The 9,562-nt window shown below is 40.3% G+C and overlaps 1 long non-coding RNA gene across 1 annotated transcript; it reads right to left on the bottom strand.

The window, feature by feature from the left end:
* Nucleotides 1–309: 309 nt before the first annotated feature.
* LOC309334762 lies at nt 310–6,678 on the bottom strand. Its single transcript, XR_014153256.1, has 2 exons — nt 6,642–6,678; nt 310–897 (listed from the first exon to the last, which is right to left on the bottom strand). It is a non-coding gene; the product is annotated as an uncharacterized lncRNA (long non-coding RNA).
* Nucleotides 6,679–9,562: the final 2,884 nt, after the last annotated feature.

The following is a 9,562-nucleotide window of genomic DNA, read 5'->3' as shown; positions in this document are numbered from 1 at the left end:
CTTCCAATCTTCTTCCACCAACTCTTCTCCCTGGTCTCGGATTCTGCCAGTCATTTCCGCCAGTTCCATATAGTCCATCACCTTCATCTGCCATTCTTCCCGGATGGGTAAATCTTGTGTCTTCCAATACTTCGCGATGAGTATTCTTGCTGCTGTTGTTGCATACATAAAAAATGTTCTATCCTTCTTTAGCACCAATTGGCCGACCATGCCAATAAATTTTTATTAAGATTTTAAAGGTTACAAAGAGAGAGATGAAAAAAAACCCAAACTTTTTCAAACTGCACTTCTCAAAGTCCCCCCCCCCCCAAGGCTAAAAGCTTTTAGCTCAGCATCTTTCTATGTAACAACGGTAGAGCACCATGTCTTTTGCTTCTCAGGCTAGCTGACCTTGTCCAAGCACCTTTAGATTGTTGCAAACTCTTCCAGGAGCAGAGCCAGGGAACAAGAGAGAAACATTTTCTATGCAATTCTGTGAAGGGGGAGAGGGGAAAGGGGGGGTTGGGAAAAAGGATAAAAACCTGCTGTAAAATGTTTTTTCTGCGGCCTGTTTTTGTGAATCCATCACACAGGTCCTCTGCCCCCCCCCCCAGGAATGGCAGAATAAAGCTCTTTCTCTGGATTTAACCCCTTGGTGTCGTTTGACTCTTTTCGTCCCTGCCCGGGTGCAACGCTTTCCTACCCATGGTTAAAAAGGCCTAGAAAGGCTACAGTGCAGATCCTGTGAGCTGCCCATTTGTAGAGCAATGCACTTTCAGCAGTTTTTATATAAACATTTAATCAATAACAATATTCTTTTATCTATACTTGAAGAGTTCAACTTATCCCACTGTCTTTCTCGAGAGACTGAATCAAATGCAGCTTTCAGACCAATGAAAGCTACATATAGCACACCACCTGGTTTCTTTCTTTTTTTTTTTAATTCTCTTTATTAAGTTTCATTCTTCACATACTCACAAAAAAAGTAAAACACAAAACATTAAATAAAAGATAAAAGGGCACCATCACAAAAAGAAAAAAAGGGGACAGGTCAAAAAAGAGAAAAAATAATAAAAAAAATAATAAAAAATAAACATTAAACCAATACAAATCACGCACTATCTGACTTCCCTCCCTATTGATTTCGGATTTCTAATTTTTTAAAATATCACTTTTACCGCTGATATTGATTATTAGTTTGTACATCGGAAGTTTTATATTAGACCTGCTATAGTTGGTAGGTTTTTAAAGTTAGTTTCTATATATGCCATGAATTTAGACCAATCGTTATTCAACTTTGTATTCTTTTGTTCTCTGATTCTCTGCGTCATTTTTGCCAATTCGACAAAATCATATAGTTTTGTTTGCCACTCCCTTACGGTTGGTATATGCGTACTTTTCCAATTTTGAGCGATTAACATTCTGGCCGCTGCTGTTGAATATTGGAATAAAGTTTTATCTTCTTTCCTAATTTCCTCCCCAATCATACCTAATAAAAAGGCCTCTGGCTTTTTAGGGAACGTGTATCTAAATATTTTTTTTAACTCATTATATATCATGTCCCAAAAATTTTTTATTTCCCCACATGTCCACCACATGTGTATAAAATTACCTTCTTTTATTTTGCATTTCCAGCAGGCCTTATTACCAGTCTTGTACATCCTGTTTAGTTTCTCTGGTGTTATATACCATCTGTATATCATCTTCTCTAAGTTTTCTCTGATTGCAACACTCGCCGTAAATTTTATTCCCTCATTCCACAGCTTTGACCATTTTTCATATTCTATGTTGTGCCCCAGGTCTATCGCCCATTTCACCATAACTTCCTTAATTTCTTCGTCTTTTGTATCCCAATCTAATAATATATTATACATTTTGGATAATAACTTAGATTTACTTTCTATTATTTCTGTCTGAAATTTCAATTTCTTGTCATTCATTCCAATTTTTTTATCTTCTGTCCATATTGCGTTGATTTGATGATACTGTAGCCAGCTTGTCAACTTCCCCTTCAGCTCCTCATATGGTCTTAGTTTCCAACTGTCTTCCGATCTTATCAATAAATCTTCATATGTTAGTTTTGGCTCCTCCATGTTAATTTTTTTAATTATTAGGATGTTTGTTGGGGACAGCCACCAAGGTGTTCTCCATTCCAACAGCTTTTTGTTTTTTTCCCAGGCTTCATATAATGGACCCCTGATAATATGATTTGAGAACCCCTTGTGGGCTTTCTCCTTATTTGACCATAGGTAGGCATGCCAGCCAAACCTATTGTCTGCCCCTTCCAAGTCCAATAGGTCAGAATCTTCCAATGTTATCCAATCCTTAACCCAACATAGGCAGGCGGCTTCATAATATAATTTTAGGTTAGGGACTGCGAGCCCTCCTCTCTCCTTTCGATCCGTGAGTAATTTAAATCTGATCCTTGGCCTCCTTCCCTGCCATATGAATCTTGAAAGGGTTTTCTGCCAGTCTTTGAATAATTTAGACCCCCTAATTACAGGGATGTTTTGGAATAAAAACAGCATTTTTGGAAGGACATTCATCTTTATTGCCTCCATCCTACCCATCCATGAAAGATTGACTCTATTCCAGACATCCATATCTTTTTTGATTTCTTTCCATGTTGTCGAATAATTGTCTTCAATTAAATTTATATTTTTTGATGTAAGCCATATTCCTAAATATTTTATTTTTTTTGCTACCAATATACCATATTTTCTCTCTAATTTTTCTTTTTCCACCTTTCCTAAATTCTTTATTAGCATCTTTATCTTTAGTTTATTCAATATAAAGCCTGATGATTTACCGTATTCTTCTAAAGACTCCAGCGCTTTACCAATGCTTCTTTGCGGCTCTTCCAGGGATAACATCAGATCGTCCGCATAGGCTTTTAACTTGTATTCCTTCAGTCCTATTTTAATTCCTTGTATTTCTGGTATCGATCTTAATTTGTTCGCCAGAACTTCAAGCACCATGATGAATAAGAGCGGGGAGAGAGGGCACCCCTGCCTTGTTCCCTTCTCTATTTTAAATGTATTTGTAAGATTATTATTTATTACCAATTTTGCCAATTGTGTTGAATATATTGCCTGTATTCCTTTTAGAAATTCTCCCTCTATCCCAGCCTTTTCCATAGATTTTATTAAAAACGCCCAAGAGACATTATCGAACGCCTTTTCGGCGTCTATGAAAATCAGTGCCGCCGGTATCTCGTTGTTGATCTCCAAATATTCAATTATGTTTATAACGTGTCTTACATTGTCTTTCAAAAACCTGTTCGGGAGGAAACCCGCCTGGTCTTTATGGATTAAATTTGCTAAACACTTTTTCAGTCTACTTGCCATGATGTCTGCATATATTTTATAGTCATTATTTAATAGAGATATTGGCCTGTAATTTTTAATGTTCAATTTATCTGTGTCCGGTTTTGGAATTAACGTTATAAATGCCTCCCTCCAAGACTCAGGTATTTTTCCTCCTTTCAGGATATTATTCAATGTCTTACAAAGCGCTGGTGTCAATTGACTTTCCAAAACTTTATAGTATTTTGCCGATAAACCATCCGGTCCCGGAGCTTTCCCTAACTTCATTTTTTTAATCGCCACCTGAATCTCTTCTATTCTTATGGGTCTGTTTAGTTGAGATCTCTCTTCTTCTGTTACAGTCTTTCCTTCACAGTTTTTGAGGTACTCTTCTATCTGGGTTAAGTCTTCTTCTCCTTTTTTATATAACTTCTCATAAAATTTAAGAAAAATTTCCTGTATCTTCTTTGGGTCTTCTATCAATTCTTCCCCTACTTTTATTTTATTTATCACATTCTGTTTTTGTCTTTTCCTCAGTTGCCAGGCTAGTAATTTCCCAGTTTTGTTTGCCGATTCAAAATATCTCTGCCTCATTAACTTGACTTTCCATTCAATTTCTTGGTTCATTAGCATCGAATATTGTGTTTGTAATATTTTTATTGTTTGTATACTTTGTTCATCTTTCGGGTTGTCTGTTAATTTTTTCTCTGATTCTCTGAGCTGTTTGAGAATTTCTTCCTTTTGCTGTCTTATTTTCTTCTTGTAACTATTTTGTTGGATGAAGAAACCTCTTAGAACCGCCTTACTGGCATCCCATACTACTTCTGAATTTATTCCCACATTAAGATTGAAATCAAAATATTCTTTTAGGGTGGCTTTGGCTTTTCCAATAACTTCATCATTGTCTAATAAATATTCGTTTAACCTCCACCTGAAACCTCCTTGTGTTGGACCTTTTATTTCCAGTGTTATTGGATTGTGATCGGAGAGGGTTCTCGGTTGAATTTCACATTTAGTAGCTCTTAATGTGAGTTCCCTCGAGGTCCATATTTGATCTATTCTACCCCAACTTTTATGTACCTCTGAAAAAAAAGTAAACTGCTTTTCTGTTGGTTGCTTATGTCTCCAAATGTCTATAAGATCCATATTCTCTTCCAAGTCTTGGAATGATTTTGGAAGTTTTCCTTGGTTTCGTTTTTTCCTTTCTGTTTGTCTATCCATCTCTGGTGTAGATACTGCATTAAAGTCACCCAATAAAATCATCCTATTATTTTCTAATTTTATTAAGACTTGTTCCAGTTTCTTAAAAAATTCTAGTCTATTTGAGTTTGGGGCATATATATTTACTATATTGATTTTTTCCCCCTGGAAGCTAATTTGTACTCCCAAAATCCTTCCTTCTTCATCTTTATAGATCAGTTTAGGTTCCCATCTTTCATTAACATATGTTACTACTCCTTTTTTTTTCTCTGACGAAGAGCTTATAAATTCTGTTCCTAGGTTCTTGTTTGACAAGACATGTTTGTGCTTTTTGGCTACATGAGTCTCTTGCATACAGATTACATCCAATCTTTTCTTTTTCATAGCATTTGCAATTTTATTCCTTTTAGTTTTGTCATTCAAACCGTTTACATTCCATGTTAAAATTTTAAGATTCATTATTACTCTTATCTAGTACTAAAGTCAGTGATTTTCCTATTTGGGTTTTGCCGAATTAAATTCGAGTGGTTTCGCTTTCTGTTTCTTCCTCTTCTTCACCCCCTTCTTCATCCCCTGTCTCACCCCCTCCCCCTCCCCTTCATCCTCTCCTTCCAATCCCCTCCCAGTCTCCCCTCCACCTGATCCTGCATCACCTATCTCCTCCCTCTCTCCACCCCTCCCCCCGCCTCTGTCCTCCATCTTCCCAAGGTCTTTCTCATATCTACGTAGAAATTTACTGACTTCCTGACTTTCTGCAATCTTGAATCTTTTTTCTTTATAAAAAAAGGAAATCCCTTCTGGGAATTCCCATCTATAATATATTCCATTTTTTCTTAGAATGTTAGCTAATTGTTTGTAACCTTCTCTCTTGCGCAGAAGCCTAATCGGTATTTCTTTGAAGATGATGATTGGTCTTCCATCGATTACTAATTTTTTCTTGTAGTTCTCTCTCAAAATTATGTTTCTCATCTCTGTTGATTTAAAAATCACCAAGCAGTCTCCTGGGACCTTTTTCAGTTTGTTTTGTTTGGGTCTTATCTTTATTCTGAAGGCATTTTCTATTGCTTGAGCTACTTCTTCTTCTTTCATGGTTAGCCACTTCGCCAGTTCTTTGATCATTTTTCCTTTAATATCTTCGTTTATTTCTTCCCCCACTCCCCTAAATTTTAGGTTTAACTGTTTTTGTTTCATTTCCATCAATGCTAGGTTATCCAGGACTTGATCCTGGGTCTTGCTTAATTCTCCAAAATTCTCCTTTGTTTTCTCCACTTCCTTTCTCTGGTCTCTCATTTCTTTTTGTACTTTTTTATTTGATTCCTCTAAGGATTTTGTTCGGGTTGTTAATTCTTTTATCTTGTTTGACAGTTCTCCTACCACCCCCTCTATTTTTTTATCAATCAATTCCTGCATCTCTCCTAATTTTTTCTCTATGTGAATTTCATTCTGTTTAAGTTCTTCTTTTATTTTCATCCATAGTGCATCTAAATCTTTAATTTCTTCCTGTCGTGAAGTTCTCCTCTCTAGTGGTGTTCCCGCTCCCTTCTTCCCATCCCTACCCGCCATCTCCCCCTTTCTTTAAGTATCAACAAAGTTTAACTTAACTTCTTGAGGCTCTCCCCTAGAGGGCGCACAGTCTTATATGATCTTAATTATTTCAACAAATGATTTACTAGCCTGCCTTTAAACCAGATTGAAACTCTTACAATCTCTTCTATTTCTCCTCTAAATTCCGCTAAGCAGGCAAACTCACAACTTACTGACCACTTACACGATATAAAAGTGTACTATCCCCACCTTGAGAAGTTGTTGCTCTTGGATATTCAAGAGATATTTGCCTTTAGGGGAGAGAGGCCAAGGGGGTTGGGAAAGAAGAATACAGGAGCAAATAGAGGGGAAAGAAAGGGAGGGTGGGAGACAGGTTTGGAAAAATTAAGTGGAAAACTGTGAAGATTAATTATAGAACTGTAAATATGTTCAATGACCCAGTTATGTTATAGTTTTCAATAAATTGTAGCAGTTTATTTCTCTTTCCTTTAATCCATCTTCAGCCACTTGTTTGGCCTAGTCCACTTCCACGTGGTGGGGACTTTATTCAAAAATCTTTCTGGTTGCTATCTGGCTGCTGTTCCTGTTAGTACTAATGCAGAGGCACACCACCTGGTTTCTTAACATACTTATCTATAAAATGGGCTAGGTCTGTGGTGGATCTGCCTTATCTAATTCCTGCTTGCTCTTTGGCAAGAATAGCTCCATCAGTTATCCAGTCAACTAGCTTATTGTAAAGATGCTTTGCATATAATTTGCTAATCAGAGACAGAAAACTAATTGGTCTATAACTAGCCGGATCGGATGGAAGGCCCTTTTTGAATAAAGGGATGACTACAGCAGTGGCCCTGAAGGGAGAAGGAAAGGTTAAAAGAAGCTAAAGGGCTGCAGTTGTGGTTAGGCAGCTAGCAGAAACCGCAAATGTGTCAGCTCTGTAGGCCAGAAGCTGCTTCCTGTTTTCAGCTCTGCAGACTGGGAGCTGTTTCCTGTTTTGTGCTACCGGTTTTAGAAATGCTTTAGAAATGTTTTAGAAATGCAAGATATATATGCAGGGGATGAGAAAGGTTTCTCTCAATATTCTCTGTACCTCGTACCTAAGAAATCTGCACCTAAGCTCTGTACTTTGTACCTAAGAAAGGTTGCTCTCAAATACTATCTGCAGTAAATTCCTGTGCTAATCCTGTGCTAATCTTACTTCTGCAAATTTTGGCCAGACAGTTAGCACATCCGCCAGTGACTGTTTGCTAAATTTGTCTGGCAGGTCAAAAGTCCATTTCTTAGCTTGCAGAAACATTTTAGCTGCTGTTTGCAGATTTAATCAGGCCTGCCAAGGAGGCCCCCTTCTTCCTGCCTTATGCTTATTAATGCAAAAATGAGAAAAGACACGTACAAGCAAGAGGGGAGGGGGGAGTGCTTAGCTAGCAGAAAGGCACGTATAAGGAATGTTTAGCAAGCATTAAAAATGTGTTTAGCAAGCAATATAGATGTGCCATATAAGGGAATAAGTTGAACATTTGCCAGCTGATTGGGCAAATCTGGAAAGGGTATGGGAGGGGGGAAGAGTGCTCAGAAAAGTATAAGAAAGTCTGCTGAAGTGTCTTGGGACACAGCCAGTTTGCAGGAGCTATCCTGCTGGTTGTCACTCTGCGCAGATTGCAATAAACTCTTTTCTCCAAAGAAGAAACTTTCCTGGTGCTTTTTGCTCTCTCTTCGGCACTGGGGACGCGGGCAAACGAATTCCCTGGCAGGACAAGGTTCAGCCTTCATCTTGGTGCATTGGCCGGGAATTCTGCCCCACCCCAGAGGGCCGGGGAGGGCCAGGCTCGACCTCGGTGAACAGCTCGGATCGGCGCTTGCAGGCTCCAGTGCGCACCCTGCCAATTCGTGGGGGGAACCGGCCACACCGCTCCGGAGTGGAGACACAGGTCGAGGGAGAAAAGAGAACTGGCCAGGAGGGGTCCGCAGCGGAAAAAGGTAAGCCCGACGGGAAGGGCAGCCCGACGGAAAAGGGCAGGAGGCTTGATCAACCTCCCCTGGTTGTGGCAGGGTGTCACAGGCAGTAGAGTGCCAGCCAGGAATAAGGGGATTGGTTGTGCAGTACAGTGCCAGCCACCAGGAATAAGGGGATTGGTTGTGCAGTGCCAGCCACCAGGAATAAGGGGACTGGTTGTGCAGGAGAGTGCCACCAGCAAAAATTTGGAACAGAAGAAGGAGGGGAAATTATATTGATGTGATTTGTATGTAGTATGTTGCATGTCAGATACTCCGGTGATTGAATTGTCGAGTGTGGGCCGGGGTATTAGTGCCCCTTGGCCGAGCGAGTGCAGGGTTGTGCATTTCTTGGCAGCGAGAGCTCGATCAAGTCACAACCTGAAGTGTGTGTAGTGTGAAAGAATTTATAACCCGGTTAGGAGCGGAGTATCTGAAAAAAAAAGGGGGGGTCTGGGGCAAGCCAATGTAGTCCCCTGGAATGCTTCTTAAACAACTGGAAAGCAGCCACAAAAAATGACGATTGGGGAATTAAATTAAGAAAGCAGAGAATGAAGACATTATGTGAAGTTAATTGGCCTTCGGAAGGGAGCTTTGATTTGCAGCTAATCAGCCCATTATATCAGAACATATTGAATGTCCACCCAGATCAGATCCCTTATATTTCTACTTGGAAAACCAATGTAAAGATGTGGAAAAGAACCCCCCCCCCCCGGCTGAAGTCATGCTGCCAAGAAGCCTCAGGCAGCTGAATCTGCTCAGTCAGGAAGACAGGAGGACAACCCCCAGTCCTCCAGGATTCAGAGGGGGAAGAAGATAAAGTTTTGATGCCCCACCACCTTATGCCCCGGCACCAACCCCGCCACAGGGAGCAGATGCCCCAGCCCCAATCCCGTGGACAATGCATTGTTAGACCTGGGCAAAGATGAAGGAAAGGAAGAAAGAGAAGAGGATGATGAGGATGAGGCATTTGTAGGAAGATTGGTTAAGTTGACAAGCGATGGAAAGATATGAACAGAGGAACAGGCAGAACGTTCAAGAAAGTATGTGGAACCTTATGCAGGAGAAGTGGACGTCAGTCCCCATTTGGTTAAAAACAGCAGGATATATAGGGGAACAGAGAAGAAAGTGGCAGAAAGAGTGGGGAAGGCAGTGAAGAGAGTGACCCTCCATAGGGCACATGAAGCACAGGAAAAGGGCGCGGCCAGAGTGATGCCTCTCCACAGAGTGTATGACCCTCCGGCCCCCGCGGGACCTGATGGGGTGGTGCCCAATGGAACTTATACAGTTCAACATGCCCCCTTCTCTAGTGCAGAAGTTTGTAATTAGAGGAACCAAAACCCTTCGTTTGAGGAAAACCCAGCAAATCAGACCACTGAAGGGCAAAATACCCTCACCATTTATCGCCAGAATGTCTTAAATGGCATGAGAAGGGCAGCCAGAAAACCCACCAATTTTGTGAAGGCCAGAAAAATAGTGCAAGGGACAGAGGAGGCCCTTGGAGCCTACTTAAAGAGGCTGAAGGAAGCCTACCGCCGGTATAC

Source organism: Podarcis erhardii, assembly GCF_964252035.2.
Source record: "Podarcis erhardii genome assembly, chromosome: 2".
In the NCBI taxonomy this organism is placed as follows: domain Eukaryota; kingdom Metazoa; phylum Chordata; class Lepidosauria; order Squamata; family Lacertidae; genus Podarcis; species Podarcis erhardii.
The sequence above is the reverse complement of the archived record's forward strand: the minus strand, read 5'-3'. Positions and strand labels throughout refer to the sequence as shown.